The sequence below is a fragment of the Elaeis guineensis genome, chromosome 13 (assembly GCF_000442705.2).
Source record: "Elaeis guineensis isolate ETL-2024a chromosome 13, EG11, whole genome shotgun sequence".
NCBI lineage: Eukaryota > Viridiplantae > Streptophyta > Magnoliopsida > Arecales > Arecaceae > Elaeis > Elaeis guineensis.
The window spans coordinates 70,032,270-70,043,415 of record NC_026005.2 but is presented as its reverse complement, the minus strand read 5'-3'; positions in this window follow the sequence as shown (position 1 = coordinate 70,043,415).

Genomic DNA, 11,146 nt, shown 5'->3' with positions numbered 1-11,146 from the left:
TTTACTCCATTTCCATGCCACTTTATCTTGCTCTGTTGTGAGGGTTATTTCTTTGAGCTGTGAAAGCATTGATTCAAGTGGTTCCTCATAATTCTAATGCATTACTTGTCCAAAGTGATTTCTTGCCTCTTGAGTATCAAAAAATTCAGCTACAGAATTGTAACATCCGGCCCTTTTGGGCCTTGGACCAGGCCCATATAAAAGCAAGCCCATACAAAAAAAAAAGAGGGGAACGGAAAGAAGACTCCCGATGGGAGTCTTCTTCTCTGATGAGTTCCGGACGGAGAAGAATTCTAAGACCCTTAGAGCTCTAGGACCCTCTATAAACAAGATTCTCCTTTCCCTCATGAGCCTCCATCAGTGATTGTTAAGCGCGATTCCTCCCCTTTTCTCCATGGAAGCCGTGGCAACCTCTTCTCATGTTCGTTGGAAATCAGAGGTCGAAGAGGCCACTGGAGCTTAGGTAAGGGTTCAATTTTTCTTCTTTTCCCTTTTTTCTTTATCCCCATGGCTTTAGACCCCTCGCCGGCAGTCGGGATCGTCGGAAAACCCATGAAGCGTGAAACTCCTGTTCGGCCGGCCACTTTTCTCTCTTTTTCGAACACCGACACCACCGGTTACGGCGTCTCATCCTCAGGATTGGACCCCCATATCTCTCTCTCTCTTCCCTAAGAGTGCTTGGCTGCCGGCGAAATGCCAATGGTGAAAATCATGAAGAAAGGGCGGGTCCCCTATTTTTTGAGAAAAAAAAATAAGGGGAAACCTCACCGATCGAACCTTGCCGTCGGTCGGCCTTGCTCTGTCACCATCGATCGGATGCTGCCCACCTCATCAGAGCCCGAGCCACCGAGGGGGACCTCACGGTCTTCCCTGTTTTGGCCCAAGGGAGGCCACGAGAAGAAGAAGGAAAAGAAAGAAAAGAAATAAAAAAGAAAAAAAAAGAAAAATAAAAAGAAAAATAGGGAAGAAAAATAAGAGAGAGTTTTCTCTCTCTTTCCTCTTCTCTCTCTATTTTCTCTCTTTGCCAGCTTCTCTTTATTTTCTCTCTCTAAAAATTTTCTCTTTCTAGATTCTCTCTATTTTTCTCTCTAGACCTTTTCTCTCTTTATGGATTTTATCTCTCTGGGATCATTCTCTCTCTCTGGTCACATCATGGATCCTAGGATAAGCTTGAGATGAAAATATGATGATATGAGTTGCTTCGAAATTCATACAATAGATGGATCTCGATCCGATCTTTATTCAAAATTATAACATCATCGGTTAATCTATTTTGAGTCATTTTGATAGGACCTCTGATGATCTCGATCATGATTGCTTTATTTGGAGGGTATAAAATTTTTTTATTTTCTCTCTCTACTTTTTCTCTCTAAATTTTCTCTCTCTTCATAGATTTTCTCTTTTTAAAAGTCTTATAGATTAATGGAGGGTCTAGACACTAAGACAAATCTTAATTTTGGTTAATCCTAGGAGAGGTCCTGGATTTGTGTTATTAGAATCGATTATCAGTAATTTTTCCATATATGATTTGTATATTTGATCAGGATCATGAAGAGATACGATTGATTACATAAGATTTCAAGTGGAATATCTTGTTTGTGAAATTCATAAATTAAAGAAGAACATTGATTTCTATGTTTGAATCAGTCATCGATAAAGATAAGAATCCCTATACATGATCCCATTATATATATGCTATTTTACTGTTAGTTTTGCATCATTGGATTTGAGATTGATGAATTTGTTATATCTGAGATACTGCTATTTGTTTATATGATTTTGAGCATGAGTATGTTATGTCAATACATATGTATCAGTGATTGATGGCATGATTATATGGGTATGACATATCTGTTTTGATTACACTACAAAAATGAAGTCAAATATTATAATTCATGAAAATGAAAAGAAAGAGAAATATGGTTTGGACTGGCCTTGTCATGTAAAATAGTGTCAGGAGCTTATACCTAGGACAGCCCCCACAGGCTTATATATGAAGAATTTGATCAAGAAAATCATGAATGATTTGATCGAGAAAGATCATAGCCACTTTGATCCGAGAAAGATCATGAATATTTCGATCGAGGAAGATCACAGAAATCGATCCGATAAAAGATCATCGCATGATCCTGATAGTCCAAAGTCAAAAAGAAAAAGATTAAAGATTATGTGATAATGAAAAAAGAATAGAAAGACAAGACATGAAACAATCCTTGAATAAAATTGTTTCATCCATTAACATATAATGATGCATTTCTTTTGATAAGACAGATAATTTATAAATATTTACTGAATATTGAACATCAAATTTTATATTTTATTGCTTATCCTTATTTTTAGATTATATTATTATATTGATGTGATATGAAAATTTTTATCGAACCGTAAAGCTCACACCTCTTCATTTTTTTTTCTTCTTAGAGTTACAAGTTGTGCATTGTTGGCTATGGTATAGATTTGTGAGTGAACGGATGCATAGATAGAGTACCATTGATACCTGATCGAAAGATTGAAAGAATTTAATTTATAATTATACAAATTTTATAAATTATTATTGAAATTAAATATTATGGTTGTTAAGGTTGTAATGATTTAATTTTGGCCTTGCATATTCTTTAGAGCTTGCTCTAAGGGGTATATCGGCTATCACGTATTCGATCCGGATGTTGAGTTCGGAGCGTGACAGATAATAAAAGAAATGATTTTATTGATAATAAAAGGATGTTAGAGATCTTGATCTAATCTGATCATAGCCAGATAATTTTTACTTGTAGGCTATTTTATGCAGATAATGTCAAGAAATCTTAAATATCTCAAGTATATTGTTGATAGTTTGATAGTTCTGTTATTAGTCCAAAATGTTCGATTCTTTGAAAAAGTAGAGAAATCAATAAGAAAGGATGAGTTTGAGATTTCAAATAATTTTTATTATAGCAAGATCATGAGAAATAAATAATATGCAAGACATTATTGGAAGTGTGAGAATGACATGATGAGTGTATATTTTTATGTATGTATCTCAAATAATATAACTTAATTTCGAGGATAAAATTATCTGAAGGGGGAGGATGTAACATCTAGCCTTTTAGGCCTTGGACCAGGCCCATATAAAAGCAAGCCCATATAAAAAAAAGAGGGGAACGGGAAGAAGACTCCCGATGGGAGTCTTCTTCTCTGATGAATCCCGGATGGAAAAGAATTCTAGGACCCTTAGAGCTCCAGGATCCTCTATAAACAAGACTCCCCCCTCCCTCACGAGCCTCCATCGGTGATTGTTAAGCCCGATTCCTCCCCTTTTCTTCGTGGAAGCCGCGGCAATCTCTTCTCATGTTCGTCAGAAATCAGAGGTCGAAGAGGCCACCGGAGCTCAGGTAAGGGTTCAATTTTTTCTTCCTCTCCCTCTTTCCTTTCTCCCCATGGCTTTAGACCCCTCGTCGGCCATCGAGATCGTCGGAAAACCCATGAAGCGTGAAACTTCTGTTCGACTGGCCACTTTTCTCTCTTTTTCGGCCATCGACACCGTCGATTGCGGCATCTCATCCCCAAGACTGGATCCCATATCTCTCTCTCTCTTCCCTAAGAGTGCTTGGCTGCCGACGACCAGCCAATGGCCGAAAAACATGAAGAAAGGGGTGGGTCCCCAATTTTTTGAGAAAAAAAAAAAGGAGGAAATCTCATCGGCCGAACCTCGTCGCTGGTCAGCCTTGCTCTGTCACCGTCGACCGGATGCTGCCCACCTCATCGGAGCCCAAGCCACTGAGGGGGACCTCACGGTCTTCCCCTGTTTCGGCCCAAGGGAGGCCGCGAGAAGAAGAAGAAAAAGAAAGAAAAAGAAAAGAAAAATAAAAAGAAAAAAAGAGAAAAATAAAAAAAATAGGGGAAAAAATAAGAGAGTTTTTTCTCTCTCTGTTTCCTCTTCTCTCTTTATTTTTTCTCTTTGCCAGCTTCTCTTTATTTTTTCTCTCTAAAAATTTTCTCTTTCTAGATTCTCTCTCTATTTTTCTCTCTAGACCTTTTCTCTCTCTTTATGGATTTTGTCTCTCTGGGGTCATTCTCTCTCTCTGGTCACATCATGGACCCTAGGATAAGCTTGGGATGAAAATATGATGATCTGAGTTGCTCTGAAATTCGTACAGTAGATTGGATCTCGATCTGATCTTTATTCAAAATTATAATATCGATCATGGCTAATCTATTTTGAGTCATTTTGATAGGATCTCTGATGATCTCGATCATGATTGCCTCATCTGGAGGGTACGAAAATTTTCTCTCCATTTTTTCTCTCTACTTTTTCTCTCTATAAATTTTTTCTCTTTTTATGGATTTTCTCTCTTTAGAAGTCTTATGGATCAATGGAGGGTCTAGATACTCAGACAAATCCTAATTTTGATTAATCCTAAGAGAGGTCCTGGATTTATGTTATTAGAATCGATTATTGATAATTTTTTTATATATGATTTGTATATTTGATCAGGGTCATGAAGAGATACGATTAATTGTATAAGATGTCCAGTGGAATAACTTGTTTGTGAAATTCATAAATAAAAGAAGAACATTGATTTCTATACTTGAATTAGTCATCGGTAAAGGTAAAAATTTCTATACATGATCATCATTATATATATGCTATTTTACTGTTGATTTTGCATCGTTGGATTTGAGATTGATGAATTTGTTATATCTGAGATACTGTTATTTGTTTATATAATTTTGAACATGAGTATGTTATGTCAATACAAATGTATCAGTGATTGATGGCATGATTATATGGGTATGACATATCTGTTTTGATTACACTACAAAAATGAAGTCAAATATTATAATTCCATGAAAATGAAAAGAAAGAGAAATATGGTTTGGACTGGCCTTGTCATGTAAAATAGCCTGTCAGGAGCTTATGCCTGGGACAGCCCCCACAGGCTTATATATGAAAGAATTTGATCCGAAAAAAATCATGAATGATTTGATCCGAGAAAGATCATGAATATTTCGATTCGAGGAAGATCACAAAAATCGATCCAATAAAAGATCGTCGCATGATCCTGGTAGTCCAAAGTCAAAAAGAAAAAGGTTAAAGATTACGTGATAATGAAAAGAGAATGGAAAGACAAGACATAAAATAATCATTGAATAAAATTGTTTCATCCATTAACATATAATGATGCATTTCTTTTGATAAGACAGATAATTTATAAATATTTGCTAGACATTGAACATCGAATTTTATATTTTATTACTTATCTTTATTTTTAGATTATATTATTATATTGGTGTGATATGAAAATTTTTACTGGACTGTAAAGCTCACACCTCTTCATTTTTTTTTCTTTTCAGAGTTACAAGGTGTGCATAGTTGGCTATGGTATGGATTTACGAGTGAACGGATGCATAAATAGAGTGCCATTGATATCTGATCGGAGGATTGAAAGAATTTAATTTGTAATTATATAAGTTTTATGAATTATTATTGAAATTAAATATTATGGTTGTTAAGGTTGTAATGATGTAATTTTGACCTTGCATATTCTTTAGGGCTTGCTCTAAGGGGTGTGTGGCCATCATGTATCCGATCCAGATGTTGGATTCAGAGCATGACAAGAATGCTTTGCTTTACGAGAGAGGTTGAATAGTTGTGGATAAACATCTTTTAAGTGGTGCTACTCCAAACCAATGAATAATACCTATTGTCCATTTTCGACTGTGAAATGCACACTTTGTCTAAAAAATGTGGAGACTTTCACTACACTTTTCCATGCCTCTGAAGCAAATTTAAGGCTCTCTGGTTTCTCCTGACAAGGCAACTTTTTCTTGTAATGCAGATTAATAATTAACTTCCTCCTGGAAACTCCACTGTTACATGGACAGCAGACCAATCATGATCCACTGATGACCGAAGATGCTGTATTGAAGCTAACTGATGAAGGGCTCAAGCTCCTCCTACAACACTCTGAAGGGAGACTTATATCCAACATTTTTTTTTTGAGTCTGACTCATCTCCAACATTTCCACAGCCACCGATACTTCCTCTGCTTTCGGGTTCGATTCCGGGAACTTCGTCATCTATGACTTTAACTTTTGATGTCATATGGCAAACCTTCAACCGTCCAACTGACACAATCATGGCAGGTCAAGTGCTGCTTGCTGGATCTGAGCTCGTTTTCGGCGTATGAGGAACCAACCACTCGAGTGGGAAGTTTCAGCTCAACATGCAGATTGATGGGATTCTCGTTCTCTATCCTGTGGCATCACCAGATAGTCCACGGGAATCTCGTTCTACTTGCACCACGGCAATGTTACATACAATCTAACCAACTTCCTGGTCTTAGCATTCAGGGATTTCCTGGTCCATGCTTGTAAAGTTGAAATCTTCCTATCTTTTCATCTTTGAACTGATTGTCATGTAGAGCAGACATTTCATTAAAGAGATCATTCGAGACTAGGCAAATTGGCTTCTCAATAGATAAAATTGTTGAAAATAAATAAACTTAATTGTGCATTGGATCAAGAGATGCTGGTCGAAGATATTTTTTGTGTTCTCAAGACACCTTGTTTCAAGAGAAGGTATTGGAATTAGTAAACTAAATTAATGTTATCTTGTTATTAGCAATGACCCTTGGTGTTTTCTATGAAATACACTTAGAATTCCTCTCTTTGTATAAAATCAAAGTGTCATTCATAAATATGACTCTTGGTATTTTGTGTAGAGGATAGTTGAAGAGTTGTAAAATCATCTATATAAAGGGATATACTTGAGTCACTTTGAGTCAAGAGAGTTGAAGGAATATCAAAACAAAGCTAAAATTCTCTTCTTGCAAAGAGCTCTATCCTCTTCATTCCTTGTGAGAAATACTTCAATACTCCTCTCTTCCTCTATCCACCATAACAAAGTGGTATCAAAGCTATGGCTAATGTAGGGGGACTTTCACAATTTCCTCTTCCTCGTCTTACCAACACCAACTATGAGAAATGGAGTATCCATATGAAGGTGTTGCTTGGATCTCAAGATATTTGGGACATAGTTGAAAGAGGCTATGAAAAAGTCAGAGAAGGGGATACTCTTACGGTGCAACAATGAGAGGTCCTGCAGGACAAGAGGAAGAAAGATAAGAAGGCTCTCTACTTCATCTATCAAGCCGTAGATGAGTCAGCTTTTGAGATGATTACGGCGGCCACCACCTTTAAAGAAGTATGGGAGATTCTTCAAAATGCATATAAAGGAATTGAGAAAATGAAGAAAATTTGCCTTCAAACTCTTAGAGGCAAATCTGAAGCCCTACAAATGAAAGAGTCCGAATCCATCTCAAATTTTTTTACAAAAGTCTTGACCATTGTAAACCAATTGAGAAGAAATGGTGAGACACTTGATGACAATCGGGTCGTGGAGAAAATCCTACGATCTTTGGACCATAAATTTGATTATGTTGTGGTGGCCATTGAAGAGTCCAAAGATTTGGACACTATGATGATGGATGAGCTTATGGGTTCGCTTCAAGCCTATGAGCAAAGAATACTAAAGAGAAAACAAGAACCATTGGAGCAAGTTCTACAAAGCAAGCTCTCCGTCAATGACAAGAAGGATGAGTCAAGAGGCGAAAGTAGCCAAAGAAGCCGCGATCGTGGTCAAGGATGTGGTCGTGGTAGAGGGCGAGGTGGAGCCTATGGTCATGGTAGAGGCCGTGGTGACCACAACAATATTGAGGAAGGCAACCAAAATCATGGAGGAAGAGGACAAAAAGGTAGAGGCCGAAGGTATGACAAAGGTCAAGTTCAATATTACAATTGCAATAAGTTTGGATATTACTCTTTTGAGTGCTACTCTAATCAATCTAATCAAGTTTATGAGAAAGCAAATTATGTCAAAAAAGATGATGATGAAGATGACGTGCTTCTACTAGCATGAAAAGGAGGGGATGCTACCAATCAAAATATGTGGTATTTGGACTCCGATGTAAGTAACCACATGTCCCGACATAAAAAAATTTTCATGGAGCTTGATGACTCAGTGAATGGCCACGTTTCATTTGGAGATGCTTCTAACATAAAGGTGAAGGGCATTGGTAAGATACTTATTCAACTCAAAGATGGAAGCCAATAATTTATTTCCAATGTCTATTATGTGCCGGATATAAAAACCAACATTCTTAATGTTGGGCAACTCTTGGAGAAAGGATTTGATATGCAACCGAAGGAAAGAAGTTTTTATCTAAAAAAATAAAATAAATTGATTGCTCAAGTTTCTATGTCAAATAACTGCATATTTATGCTAAATATAAATCATGTTATTGCTAAATTTCTAAGTGCATGTATGAAGGATGTTTGTTGGCTTTGGCATTTGTGGTTCGGATATATAAACTTCGGTGCTCTAAAACTTCTTTCAAGTAAGAGAATGGTGAAGGGGCTGCCCTATATTGATGCCCCTAATAATATATGTGAGGGGTGTATTCTTGGCAAACACCCAAGGAAGATCTTTTCAAAGGAGTCTTACAATAAAGAAAAAACACCACTTCAACTCATCCACACTGATATTTGCGGACCGATTACTCCTAGCTCATTTGGAGGTCATCGTTATTTTCTAACTTTTATTGATGATTTTAGCAGAAAAATATGTGTGTACCTCTTGAAAGAAAAGTCAGAAGCATTTCAAGCTTTCAAAGAGTTTAAAGCTTTGGTGAAGAATCAAAGTGGCTATAGCATCAAGGCGTTGTGGTCAGATCGTGGAGAAAAATTCACATCCAAAGAGTTTGAAGCTTTTTATAAATCTCATGGTATTTGGAGACCCTTGACCGCACCATACTCACCTCAGCAAAATGATGTCATAGAAAGAAAAAATTGGACTTTACTTGACATGGTCCAAAGTATGCTTAAAACAAAAGAGATGCCAAAGGAGTTTTGGGATGAGGCTGTCAATTGTGCCGTCTACTTACTTAATAGATGTCCTACAAAAAATTTGAAAAGGATAACACCACAAGAAGCATGGAGTGGTTACAAGCCCAATATGTCTCATTTGAAGGTGTTTGGGTGCATAGATTATGCACATATTCCAGATCAAAAGAGAAGCAAGTAAGATGATAAAAGCTTGTCATGCATCTTCATCGGATATGATCTAAAATCCAAGGCCTACATATTCTATGAACCAAAGAAGAAAAAAGTCATTATAAGCCAAGATGTAGAGTTTCAAGAAGACGGCATTTGGAATTGGAACACTAACATGGTGATAATACAAGATGAAGAGCAAATCAAGGAGCAAACTAAAGAACCAACACCACCTTCATCTCCTACTTCATCGGATAAAGAAGGTTCAACACCATTAAAGACAAGAAGTATTCAAGATTTATATGAGGTGACAACTCTCTTAAATCTTATTTATCTTTTTGCTAATGAAGAAATAATTTCTTTTGAAGATGCTATCAAAGATGAGAAGTGGAGGAAAGCCATGAATGAGGAGATAAAAACCATAGAGAAGAATGAGACATGGGAACTCACTTCTCTACCAGAAGGGCTTGAACCGATTGGAGTAAAATGGGTTTTTAAAGTCAAAAAGAATGCACAAGGTGAAGTAGAGAAATACAAAGTATGACTTGTGGCTAAAGGCTACAAGCAAAAGGTCAGGATTGATTACGAGGAGGTTTTTGCTTCTGTTGCTCGAATGAAAATCGTTCGTTTGGTGATTTCTTTGGCAGCTCAAAATAAATAAAAGATTTTTCAACTTGATGTCAAATCAGCCTTTCTTAATGGCTACTTGAATGAAGAGGTATACATTGATCAACCTAAAGGTTATGTCAGTAGTGGGCAAAAAAATAAAGTGTTGAAATTAAAAAAGGTGCTCTACAGTTTGAAGCAAGCACCTAGAGCTTGAAACTCAAGAAGTGATACATATTTCAAAACTAATGGCTTTATTCAATACCCCTATGAACAAACTCTCTATGTCAAAAAAAAGGATGGGAACATATTACTTGTCTCATTATATGCTGATGATCTTATCTTCACCGGCAATCCTACACAATTGATCAAAGAATTCAAACAAGCAATGGCGAAGGAGTTTGAAATGACTGACATGGGACTTATGTCCTATTTTCTTGGCTTAGAGGTGAATCAATTAGAAAATAAATTTTTTTTTCCAAGAGCACCATGCAAAGAAAGTGGTTAAAAGGTTCAAGATAGAAGAATGTAATCCTATTAGCACACCAGCGGATTGTGGTACAAAATTGTCCAAGAATGATGAAGGCAAGGTAATTGATTCTACACTCTACAGAAGCTTGGTAAGATGTTTGAGGTACTTGACATGTACAAGATCAGATATACTACATGGTATTGGTCTGGTGAGTTGATTCATGGAGGAACCAAAATCGACCTATTGGAAGGCGGCTAAGAGAATCCCATGTTACATTCAAAGTACTCTAAGCCTTGGTTTATTCTATTCTTATTCTAATAACTTTCAACTTGAAGGCTATTCTGATAGTGATTGGGGTGGAGATATAGATGATCGAAAAAGTACTTTCGGATTTGTATTTTTCATGGGTGATACGGCATTCTCATGGATGTCAAAGAAGCAATTGATTGTTACTCTCTCAACTTGTGAAGTCGAATATATTGCAGCATCTATATGTATTAGTCATGCAATATGGCTAAGAAACTTGCTAAAAAAAGTTAATTTTGATCAAAATGAAGCTACACAAATTTATAGTGATAGCAAGTCGGCAATTGCTTTGGAAAAAAATCTGGTTTATCATCAAAGGAGCAAACATATAGATGTTTGCTTTCATTCAATCTGGGAGCATATGAAGAACAAAGATGTGGAGCTTATTTATGTAAAGACTCATGATCAAATTGCAGATATTTTTACTAAACCACTTGGAGTTGATCTCTTCAACAAATTCAAAGGTCTACTTGGTATGAAGGATGGAAGATAATTAAGTTTAAAGGGAGGTGTTGAAAATAAATAAACTTAATTGTGCATTGGATCAAGAGATGCTGGTCAAAGAAACTTTTGGTGCTCCCAAGACGCCTTGTTTCAAGAGAAGGTATTGAAATTAGTAAACTAAATTAATGTTATCCGGTTATTAGCAATGACTCTTGGTGTTTTCTATGAAATGCACTTAGAATTTCTCTCTTTGTATAAAACCAAAGTGTCATTCATAAATATGAC